This window comes from Cheilinus undulatus, linkage group 17 (assembly GCF_018320785.1).
Source record: "Cheilinus undulatus linkage group 17, ASM1832078v1, whole genome shotgun sequence".
NCBI lineage: Eukaryota > Metazoa > Chordata > Actinopteri > Labriformes > Labridae > Cheilinus > Cheilinus undulatus.
This window is the reverse complement of record NC_054881.1, coordinates 6,790,912-6,803,099: the sequence shown is the minus strand read 5'-3', so window position 1 is coordinate 6,803,099 and position 12,188 is coordinate 6,790,912.

The window sequence follows — 12,188 nt, the reverse complement described above, 5'->3', positions numbered from 1 at the left end:
ACCACCTGTCATATTTGTCTCAGAGACCATCCAGCATCATGAAGTGCTTTAATGCGAACTTTTTCATTTTCAGTGAGCTCTCCACGTTTTACCATTTTGAACAGGAATGAGGAATTTCAAACTGAATTCACCCAAATTTGAGCCGGCTCACTGGGCTTTTTGAGAAGTCAGAAATGAATCAAGCATAACATTCAACCTCTAAAACTCGATTTTCTGTTCAGGAATGCAAGTAAATAACTATAATTTGACATATTACCAAGAAATAATGATATGCTTTACTATTTTTTCAGTTTTTTTTGTGAATCGGTAAATTTGAAAATTTATGGATAACAATAATAGTTATATTTTAGCATTAAAAATATCATTTGGGTTAAAGAGCTTCTACATATTGGTGTATTAACCATTGCAGAAAGATAAAAAATGATTTAGATAATTACCAGTGCTGTTAATTTAGGGTAGCTGTAGCATAAACCTTACTTTGATTAGGGTTAGGATGGTCTAATAAAATTGTTAAGCACTGTACATGAACGAGAAAATTATGATTTTTAGTAGACCATAATAAAAAAAGACATTTTAATAATTGCATAATGTGTAGAGAATAAAATCTTTGCTGCAAACAATTGTTGAAAAACTGTTTTTTGACACATTCTGGTCCAAAGAAATACTGCACTGTCTACTATTTGAAACTTGCAGCAGGTCATATTGCGATTTAATCTAATTTCAATTAATTGCCCAGCCCTAATGTTGACAAACACGATGTGTCGCGCGACAGCCAAGGTCAAGCTTGACAGCTTCCCTTTTGCCTTTTCACACCTGGTAATATGTCCGGAGACCACCTGCAGTTTTAGGACCCTTGGGACATCCACAGCATGACCAGGGGCTCTTGGCAACCCTAAGTACCTCCCTGGACAGTACCCAAAGGCATGCTCTTCACCAGATCCACATCTTACTCCTTCATAAAGGTGTGGACTATTTTTTTTAACAGATCATTTTCACATGTCCTTGGTAACATGCAAGGGCATCAAGAGCACAACAGAGGTTGTGTCATTCCTCCTTCCTGCCTGATGGTGCCCTCAGGCAGGTTAACTCCCCTTACTTAAGCCTTACTACACCTTACCTCAGCCTCATTTTTTCTGTCCAAACATGCTTTAAAGTTTTGTACATTCTGTGCAGTAAGTTAGATTTTTCATATGTCTTTCATTAAGCTGACATCCATCCTGACATCAAGGTAAACCAAGACTTACTTGTGATTGAAAAATATGTACATTTCTATATGTAACCTGGATACATTTCAGGCGGTTTCTCGAATGTTTTCTCACATTTCTCTGCAGTTCATCCACTAGCATCAAACCTGCGAATTAACCAGCAGGCTGTCAACACTTTCTCCATTTTTAGACCGTTTGAGTCATTCCTTGACACTCAGCTCTTCGTGACAGAAAGTGTTCCCCTGGTGCTCCTTGCATTTTCTTCTCTGTCCATCTTGTCCCCTCCTTTTCACTATACGATGATTGAAGAGGTTTAAATTTTAAATGTCTTCTCTGGCTTTTTGTTTCTTGGCTCTGTGTCCAGAGGCTCGATTTTGATCAAAGTAGCTCTGGCTCTGGCCATGCTTGCAGAAATGCAAATTTAAACTCAAATCAGTTTTTGAATAAGTCATAAATTATTTATCAAATGTTCAGAATAACCTGCACACTGGTTGAGTTCAAACCATATTTATGAATATTTCTTAAAAACCTTGAAAAATAACAGAGTTTGTGGGTAGATATTAGCATAAATCCTAGGAGTAGAATTAAATTCTGCTTAGCTCTGTTTCTAAGAGACCATCACTGATTAATATAAAATAGAAATATAGATAATGAAAGGATATTTGATACGGTGATATGATATATAGGAGGTCTGCATAATATGAGAGGAACATTGTTGAATAATGTTAACCTTACAACACTTAGAGGTTTTTCTACAGCCCCATTCACTGATAATCTTCAGTCCTGGGATCTTTTCTGACAGTCTGTTCTAAAGATTTGAAGTAAACTCAGGAAAAAGCATTTAAATAGAGCTTTACAGTGAGGTTTTGGAGGTAAAATTCCATTTGTTTTCTCTGTAGCAGATTTGATAATTAGCTAAATGTCAGGGGGTATCTAAGACTTATCACAGGCAAACTGAAGCTCCTGGGGGGACAGAAGCTCATAAGATATCAACCTCTTTAATAAGGACATTTTTCATCCACAATATCAGCCAAAAAATACTACATTACCCACAATCCTAGAGCATCATTGACTCTGTTGAACCTGTAAACAATGGATTTCACCTGTTAATGAGATGACGATATATGCCGCTGCAGTAACACTACAATAAAGACAAGTTTAGAAAAAAGTACATGCTAAACTTCTGCTTTAGCTTCATGCAAGCTAATGGCTTCAACAGTGGCAGCCTCAAACAACACTGAGGGTCTGGTAGTTTATCAGACCGGGCACAAACATTTCAGGTTGAAGCCTTGCAAGATGCCTGATGACAGACATTAAATCTGGTCTATCTGCTTTGCAAGGATATGAAAAAAATCTAAATAATTTTTGATTTTGGACTTATGATGTCTGTATGTATGTCAGTTGTTTCCCCAAAACTCAGTTAACTGCTAATGCCAGTCTTGACCAGGTCACTCTTTAAAAATATACTTTGAATCTTAACAAGGTTGTCCTGGTTAAATAAACGTTGCTTCTGCTTTCTTGCAGTAGGTGGTGCATTAGCAAAAACATGTAATACACATTCAGATCACATTCAAACATGTAGAGGGTCGGACCCTAATCTTGTGAGATTTGATGCAAATCAGAAGACTTACGGTGACTTCCTGTGAAACGGCGAGAAAACAAATAAGGAAATAGTCGAATTGTGTATCTTCCTGTTGTTAGTAGGGGTGCTGCATCAAAATGATAAGTAAACCTTTGAATATGTAAAGGGACAGACCCTGATCATACATTTAAAATTTGAAAGCAATCAGATGTTTGGTATGAGAGTTGCTTATACTTCCTGTCAAACTGGCGGGAGACTGAAATGCTCAACAAAGCCAGTGAGATCCCTTTCAATGACACATATCTGTGTTGTAGCCAATTATTGAGGCCTTTCTTTCAAAATCAGAGTCCAATACATTAAGCAAAATAAGAGGAATGAAGATGTGTCACATTTATGTCACTTCCTGTTGCCAGTAGGGGGCACTATGATGAGATCTGAGCATGTGAGCTTGTTCAGTACAATACGGTTGTCTTGCGAAAAAGAGATGAAGATCACAGAATATTGTTTACTAAAGTTATAATAGGTTAAAGTAATTTGGCACCATCCAAAATGCCTTATTTTGAAATTTAAATGAAGCTGGTGGACTTCCTGTTGGGATTCGTGCATGACTCCAAGAGGCTTTTTTATAGGCCTTGTGATGAGCATATTCAGACCATAAATCACAAGCCAAGGCTGAATGGTGTGCAGGGGCTGAATATTTGAAGTAAAAATTGAAAAAAAATCACAGATGGAAGTGTTCAATTGCCAGAAGGGGGCGCTGTAAAGTAATAATACTGATATATGAATGTATTTAGGTTCAATGTGTGATCATTTCTGTGAAGTTTGGTGATGATTGACATTAGCATTATCAAGTTATAAGGCATTACTGGTGTACTTTAACTGAAAAAAATGTTCAAAAAAGTAGTTTAAGTTTGGGCTCCAGCTAAGGCCCTGCCCTATGACGAAAACTCATAGTTTGCACAACTTTCAATCGCCAAGTTGTCAAGAATCAGCAAAGAAAATCTGGAGTTAATCAGATGAAATCCCTCAGAGAAGTCTGTTAAAATATGAAACTTGTGAATCAACCAAAAATGCCAAAATTTGACAATTAGCTGTTTGTTGTGCTCTTCCTGTTCATTTTAGAGGACGGTCCCAAGAGCCTTTTTCTTTCATCTTATTATGAAACATATGTGTACCAATTTTCATGCATGTAGCTCTTACCCAGTGGCCTATCACATGTTTGGGACTTGATGGACGAGGGCCCCCAAGTTAGCGATTCATTCAATAGATGCAATAGGGTCCTAGCCAAATGAGGTCCGTGCTTGGGCCCCAAATATGCTTCAAAGCCAGACACTGAACCAGAGCTTAGGGTGTCAGTGTCACAGCTGCATCCCAGACTGAAGAAGATCTGTAGCCTTGATCTTAAGTCTTCATTGCCAATTCTCATGTTGCAATGACGACATTGTGATAAACTGCGTAGTCCCAGTAAATGACAGAAAATCTTTAAAAGAAACAAAAGCATGATGTTAGAAGTAGAAACTTTTCTTCAGTTATCTTTGATAAATTTGCTTCATTTTCAGTCCCAAAGCTAGTGTTGACATTATAGGGTTATAGGGTTGTCTGTCTCTCTTCCTTCTCTCATCCCATCATTTTACATTTCACCTCTCATCAAATGTTTTTAAAAGCTTTGCCTCTTTAAAGGAACAGAAAGCTTTCATATAAACCACAGGGTAGATGTATAAATTATGCTGTCATTCTTCGCAGCGGCCTGCCGTCGTCGCCGCGGCCCCCCCTCCCTCCTTCTCCCTGCGTGTATCTGCGTCCCATCACTGAAAGCACTCTGAGTCATTTCCCAGCAACAGCAGTAAAATACAATCATATACAAGGTCCACCGTCAAAATTGCTGTTGCCATGGTAACAGCCGGAGCAAGTGAGTCTAGGGGAACAAAATACAGGAATGATCTCTCTTTTATATCGGGGTTATCTGATCCAGTCGCTTCGCATGGTCACACTAACAGAGCAGGACTTCTACTGCACTTCTTTACTGCTCATGTTTGTATCTAAAGAATCGTCAAAATGCAGCATTGAAGAGGCAGTGAGCCTTTTTATTTTAACTGTTTGGAAGGAATTCAATATTAATTTAATGCAGATTAAACCCTGCTGCATACTGAGCCAAGAAATACCACAAAAACAGAGCACAATACTCCTGAATCCAGTAGGCGGTGCAAGTTTATTACATCTACAAATGAGTTTTTCAATGTATGATGATGTTATTTCAAACATGCAAGTTGACTCCCCTGTCTTTGTGTAGGGATTCTTCAGCCCTTTTCATACATGTACTCCAGCAATTTCTGGAGGACAGCTTGCACAAAAAAAACCTCCAGAGTGCACCGCATGAGATGTCTTTTCATATTTATCTGTGGGTCATTAACACTTTTTGAACGTTTATGTCAAGGGGTAGACGTAGGTGGGGCAAAGGTTGGCAATTGCCAGGGGCTCCAAGGTGTCTAAAGATATATATATAAGATGCAAAGAGTGATGGAGAGGAGCTCTGGCTCAAAAGCTAGCTCCAAGTCCCTTCAAAACCTCAAAATGTCATGTAAATTACAGTTGGATACATCCATAGCTGTATTAAAACAATGACATTAATAGTGCATGAATGTGAAAAATATTTGCTTGTGGCAAAACAATGAGTATTACAATTGTCAGAATGCATAGATTTCTATTATCATAAGTTTCACCTGGGTTAAAGACTTGTTAGAATAAAACCCCAGTTCCATAAAAGCTGGGACACCATGCAAAATGTAAAAAAAACAATGCAATAATTTGCAAACCTCATATAAATCAAATCTTATACACAATAGAACGAAAACAACAGTTTAGATGTTGAAACTGAGCTATTTTACCACTTCGTTAAAAAAATTTAAGCTTATTTCAAACTTGTTAGCAGCAACATGTCTCAAAAAAGTAGGGACAGGGCAGCAAAAGGATGGAGAAATAAGTGGTACTAATAAGAAACAGCTAAGAGGAGCTTTTTGCAACTAATTTGGTGAATCGGCAACAAGTCAGTTACATGACTGGGTATAAAAGGAGCCTCTTAGGGAGACAGATGTTCACTTTTTTGCATAAAGCTGTTTAAAGATTTTGGAACAATTTTAGAAAAATGTTCCTCAATGCAAAATTGTGAAAACTTTGATTATCCCATCATCTACAGTCCATAATATCATCAAAGGATTCAGAAAATCTGTAGAAATATCTGTGAGAAAGTTAATATTGATTGATATACTTGGGATCTTGGGCCCTTACTACCTTAAAAACAGGCATGATTCTGGAAATCACCGCATGGACTCAGGAACATTTCCAAAAATAAATGTCTGTCAAAACAAATGCAAGTTAAAGCTGTATCATGCAAAGAAGTAGCCATATGTGAACCTAATCGTCTTCTCTGGGCCGAAGCTTATTTAAAATGGACTGAGGCAAAATGGAAAACTGTTCTGTGGTCACATTAATCAAAATTTGAAACTATTTTTGGAAACCACATATGCTGTGTCCTGTGGACTAAAGAGAAGAGGGACTATCCAGCGTGTTATCCTGGCACAGTTCTAAAGCCTGCATGTCTGATGGTATGGAGTTGCATTTGTGCCTATGGTGTGGGAGGCTTACACATCTGGAAAGACACTGTTAATGCTGAAAAGAATAAAGTGGTTTTAGAGCAACATATGTTCCCTTCTACACAATGTCACTTTCAGGGTAGCCTTGCAAATTGCACATGCATGAATCACAACAGCATGGCTTCACAGTAGAAGAGTTGAGGTCTTGAACTGGCCACCCTGCTGTCCAGACCTTTTACCAGCAGAAAGCATTTGGAGCATAATAAAATGAAAAATAGGACAACATTCCTCTCCCACAACTCCAGAAACTGGTCTCCTCACTTCCCAGACTGCTTCAAATTAAAAGGGGATGCTTCACAATGGTAAACATGGCCCCGTTCCTACTTTTTTGAGATGTGTTGCTGCCGTCAAATTCAAAATGGGCTAAAACTTTTTCATGAAATGTTAAAATGTCCCAGTTTCAACATCTGATATGATTTCGTTCTATTGTGAATAAAAATATAGGTTTATGAGGTTTGTAAATCATTTCATTCTGTTTTAATGAACATTTTACACAGTGTCCCAGCTTTTTTGGAATTGGGCAGGGGCCCTTCAAATAGATTTCAGAGAGTAATTAGGCCAATATTCTGTTGTCACATTTGATACAGGGCAATCAGAGCAACAGAGCATATGATGGTGTAGGTGTACATGACCACCGGGGAGTAAACTACAAACAAAATCAGTAGGCTATTGTTATCATCGTTCACTATCAGTGGAGCTAGTTGGTAAATCAAACTCTTGCAGAAGCCAGTCAGGAGAAGTGCTTTCAGTGCAGCTCTTTGCTCTTCTTTTAGTGAAGAAACGTCCCGTTCTGATCAAACTGCCGCTATAGCTACATCCAGGCTAGACTCTTCCCAGGCCACCATTGTTCACAGGCTTGCAGTTGCTTTAACTAAACCACACCCTTAGCTTTCTCCCCTTTGGCACTGGTTGGTTCTGCCATTCTCTGACTGAGATCAAGCATATCAGCTTGAAACTTTGCAGGATGACAGACATGGAATCTGGTCAATCTGCCTTGCAGGACTATCTTAAATCTTGTTTAATTGCTGTTTCAATGCATGCATTTAAAAAAAGTAGAAATGTCCAGCAAAGCTGTAATGTCTGAATAAAAGCCACTGATGATTCCTGATGCGAGGAACTTAAAAGGTCGTCCCATTTCCTCAGGTGGAGATTTAACTACCACCCGTTATAACTGCTTTGAAGGACGAGGAGGCACTCCAAACATGGGGTAGAGGTAAAAGTTAGAGCAGTGACTGAGCCTTTAAGTCATACCTTGACACTTTGCTCTGTGTTTTCCACAACAGAACTTACTCACTTCTCTTGCTTCTCTGTACTTTATTTTCCTCTATCCATTCTGTCCCCACTTATTTTATGGAAAGATGCAAGATTCAAAAGATGGCTGGCTTTTTGTCAGTTGGCTCTGTGGTGAGCTTGGATTTTGATCAAAGTAGGTTTGGCTCTCTTCATGCAAATTTTAACTGAATCACTGTTTTAATGAGTCCTAAATCTTTCATCAGACGCTCAGAATAACCTGCACACAGATGAAAGATACAGATAGGTAAAGCATAGCGGCCTTCAAAGACGTTCTTCCCTGGGTTTTGATTTAAACCTTCAAAACTAGAGAACTTGATTTTTCATGGTAAATGGACTTGTGTAGGATTTAGGCGGTTTAATTACAGAAATGTTAAGCTGTTAAAGTGTATTTCAAGTGTTTTCTCAACAAATGTGTTTAAGTTACCTTAGATCACCTTTAATTTTATCATAAAAGCCGAGATTAAAAAGCAGAGAGTTAAAACATCTGCAGGTTTCCTACATCCCCTACGGCACAAATTGGTCTTGTTAGATAACCATTATTTTAAAATCATAATAAGTAGTAGATGTAATAAATAGCTTTAAATTCTGAAATCCTGTATTGAGGACATACAAGAAGTTAATTAAAGCAAACAACATTTCTCCACCTTGATTGGAGTCCACCTAAAACGATTGGACATGGTTTGGAAAGGTAACATCTCTCTATAAAAGGCCTCACAGCTGACAGTGTTAGAGCAAAAATCAAGCTATGAGGTCAAAGGAACTGCCTGCAGAGCTCATAGACAGGATTGTTGACAGGTGCAGATCTGGGGAAGGTTACAAAAATATCTCCTGCACTGAAGGTTCCCAAGAGCACAGTCTAACGGAAGAAGTTTGGCACAACCGTGACTTCCAAGAGCTGGTTGCCCGGCCAAACTGAGCAAGGGGAGAACGGTCTTCATAAGAGAGGTGGCAAAGAACCTGAAGGTCATTCTTACTGAGCTCCAGAGATCCTGTGTCTGAGGGGATAGGCATCGCTTATCACCTGCCCAATAACATCCCAACAGTGAAGCATGGTGGTGGCAGCATCATGCTGTTGGGGGTGTTTTTCAGCAGCAGGGATTAGGAGACTGAAAAAGACTGGAGGCTGTGATATGTCAGTTTTTCATTTATAAAAAAAGTTTGCAAAATTTTCTAAAATTCTGCGTTCACTTTGTCATGATGGGATTCTGAGTGTAGATTAATGATTTTTTTTTCTACTGTAGCATCAGACTGTGACTTAACAAAATTGAAAAAGTGAGGTGGATCTGAATACTTTAGAAATGCACTGTAGATGGTGGTCAAAGTAGGTAAAGCAGTCAAACCTTCACAGTCGAATTATTTAACTCTGTTGAAAAAAAATGTAAATTTTCATTTTGTCTGAAATTGGGACATGCATACATAATTGGTTGGTCAGTTGGATAATTGGTGGGCCAGGCGAGGCCAAACATTTGGTAATCAATACCTTTCAATGATCCCCTTTAAGATACAGGACTGTATAAAATATGGACACAAACACAGAGGTTTCTTAAAGGGATATTTCAGTATTTTTCAGTTGAGTCGTATTAGGCACATAGCAGCAGTAGTGGCATTAGCCTCCAGTGATTTCAGTGAGCAGCACTCCTTCAAGAAGGACTTGCTGGTTGTACCAGCCAGGAAGCTGGGTTATACAGCATAACAGATAGTTACAATTTCTCTGTGGAAATTAGTGAGTTTTTTGGTAAAACTGGGCCATAAAACAATGTTGACTCAAATATATGCACAATCAAAAAATTTTTGAAGCATTTAATTTTATACCTAGAAAACCTCTGTGTTTTTGTAACTATTCTGCAATGCAATCTCCAGACCTAAACGCTCTAAAGCATGCATTTTACCAGTCTCCTCTTTGACTAAAGAGGAGACTGAAGGAAGTCACCCCCCAAAACAACAAAGAAGTTCATCAGGGGCAAGAAGTGGAAAGTTTTAAACTGGCTGAATCACTCTCCAGATATTTAAACCCCATAGAGCATGCCTTTTACCTGCTAAAGTGGAGAGTGAAGAAAATAACCCACAAAACAACAAAGGAGTTCATCAGGGGCAATAACTGGAAAGTTTTAAACTGGCTGAATCACTCTCCAGACTTAAACCCTATAGAGTATGCATTTCACCCATAAAGTGGAGAGTGAATGAAGTAACCCCAAAACAACAAAGAAGTTGAAGGAATCTGCAATTTTTCAAGTTATATGATCACAGTAGGTGGAGAGAGGATGATTAGGAGTAAGTTTTTAGCAGTTTGTTAGAGTAACGCTTGAATTCAGAAAGGTTGGTTTAAATTAAGTTATATTAAAGGTGATTACAACCGCTTTAATTCAATCATAAAGTACTTTTGTGTAGCCTCACTAAGGCCATGAGAGTAAAGACAAAGGCTTGAAGTTAAGAATGACAAATGACCTTGGCATGCTGCTTAAAGACAAACTCATCTGAGAGGCATCAAAGCAGAAATCTGCACACTTACATGTGCTTTTACATTTCCTACTACGTCCACCGAAGTCCAATTTCAGCCACAGCAGTGTCTGCATTAAACAACAAAGGATGTGTGTTGTCATAATGAGTTAAACATTAAATTAATAACACACACAACATGATATTTTAGTTCTATTCTGTTTCTGTTTCCCTGTAGACTTCATTTCCTGTGGTGTGTGAGTTTTGACATTGTGTGATGTTTTCCAGCACAGTTTTGCACATGATGGGGGAAAATAACAAATGGATTCCCAGAAAACAGATGTGTTTGAGTAAGAGCCCAAAAAAGCCCTGAGAAAATTAGATCCATCACCCTGTTGGAATTTAGATGCTTCATACAAAAGCAAAGCATTAGGGATCAGAGTTTCTGATGGAGAAGAGTGAACTGGGATGTTACTCTTACCACAGTGCTATCATAGGCCATAAAAACATCAGTATAGCTAATATGGGGTCACACATTGGTTTGTGGCCGTCTATTTTGAGGCTTCAAAGTCAGCATTGTGACTTTTGCTATGTTTGTTTTGTTGCCAGATTTGTGGAAAGTTGCAAAGACTCATTTAAGCCTTCTTTAAAACATAGATGTGCAAAAATAAAGAAGATGATACAACTCATGAGTATGAACAGAAGGCTTCCCATACCTGTATGTGTAAGGTAGGGCATAACTGAACCACAAGAGGTTGGCCAACCCTAAATTGCCACAGCCTTACAGTATGCTTATTTGACCCTACACTCTTGCACATATGGGTATAGAATGATCCACATAGATCCATATAATCATGTTTATGCCCTTGCAGCTTGCCTGTAAATAAATAGATGGATGTATGAAAATGAATATCACATGGCATTAGAATTAAACAGTCTATCTGGTGTATCAGGTTCATACAAAAGAACATACATTTTACCTGCTAAAGAGGAGGCTGAAGGGACTAACCCCCCAAAACAAAAAAGGAGTTCATCAGGGGCAAGATGTGGAAGGTTTTAGACTGGCCCGTTAAATCTCCAGACTTGAACACTAAAGAGCATGAATTTTACCTGCTAAAGTGGAAACTGAAGGGAGTAACTCCCCAAAAAACAACTAAGGAGTTCACCGGGGAAAAGACGTGGAAGAACTCAGAACAGCCAAGTCAATCTCCAGACTTAAAACTCTATAGAGCATGCATTTTACCCTCTACAGAGGGAACTGAAGAAAGTAATGCCTTAAAACAACAGGGGAGTTCATCATGGGCAAGAAGTGGAAGGTTTGAGACTGGCCAAGTCAATCTCCAGACTAAAACTCTACAGAGTATGCATTTTACTTGCATAAGAGGAGAGTGCAGGAAGTAACCCCCCAAAAACAACAACAGAGTTCATTATTCGCAAGAATAGGATGGTTTAAGACTGGCCATGTCAACCTCCAGGCTTAAACCCTACAGAGCATGCATTTTACCTGCTAAAGTGGAGAGTGAAGCACAAAACATCCAAAATAACAGTAGAGTTCATTAGGGCAAGGAATGGAAGGGTTTAGACTGGCCACGTCATCCTCCAGACTTAAACCCTACAGAGCATGAATTTTACCTGCGAAAGTGGAAACTGAAGGAAATAACTCCCCAAAAAACAACTAAGGAGTTCACCAGGGGAAAGACATGAAGGAATTTAAAATAGTCAAGCAAATCTCCAGACTTAAAACTCTATAGAGCATGGATTTTATCTGCTACAGAGGAGACTTAGGGAAGTAATGCCCCAAAACAACAAAGGAGTCCATCAGGGGCAAGAAGTAGAAGGTTTCAGACTGGCCGAGTTAGTCACCAGACTAAAACCCTACAGAGCCTGCATTTTACCTGCTAAAGAGGACAGTAAAGGATGTAACTCCCCAAAACAACAAAGGGGTTCATCAGGCACAAGAATTGGAAGGTTTTAGACTGGCCACGTTATCCTCCAGGCTTAAACCCTACAGAGTATACATTT